The sequence below is a fragment of the Chiloscyllium plagiosum genome, unplaced genomic scaffold (genome assembly GCF_037043375.1).
Source record: "Chiloscyllium plagiosum isolate Xiang-an unplaced genomic scaffold, Cpla_swu_hap1 HiC_scaffold_47, whole genome shotgun sequence".
Taxonomy (NCBI): domain Eukaryota; kingdom Metazoa; phylum Chordata; class Chondrichthyes; order Orectolobiformes; family Hemiscylliidae; genus Chiloscyllium; species Chiloscyllium plagiosum.
In genome coordinates, this window is record NW_028270185.1 from 956,243 (window position 1) to 957,012 (window position 770).

Sequence of the window (770 nt, forward strand, 5' to 3'; positions counted from 1 at the left end):
CCACTGGGCTGATGTTCAGGAATGAATTGCAGATGTTCCCATCATCACTGCTACATAATGATCACCCTTTATTGTTTCTGCACTAAAATCCCAGTAAACCTTTTGTGTGTCTCAGTGCTGAAGGACATCATTCAGAGAGATCTACAGTCACCTAGCAACTGGGCAGATGAATGACAATTATCATTTAATGTTGAGAAATGTTAGTTAATGCACATAAACACTACAAACTGTGAACATGATTGCAGAGTGAAGAGTAGATCATCAGACAAAATGCAGCAGGAAAGAGATTTGCATTTGCTCTTCAGGCAAAGGTTGAAACTGCCAGTAGATTTCAGACCAGTAATTATTGAGGCAATGGAATGGTTTGATAACATTGTTAACACAATGATCAGGTTATTCAAATGGTGCAATGCCACCCGTAGGTTAGTGGGTAATTTAACTGCAAGCCTGATCTGCATTGAGTTGGCTGATTTTAGTCTGGGAAAGCAATTGAATTTCTACATGTGATGTTATCATCCTTGGGCTATATTCGGTCATGTTCCTGACTGAGGACACTACACTGTGAGCAGTGAATACAGTATATAGCCTATAGACAGATAAAAGTGGAAGTAAGTTGCTGCTTGGGACCTTGGGCAATGGGAAGGGATGGAATAGATGGACAGGTGACCCATCTCCTGTACTTGACCAGGAAGCTGCTGTAAGAAAGGGAGGGCATATAACTTCTGACTTGGGAGTGGCCCAGGGTCTCATGGAGGGAACAGTCTCTGGGC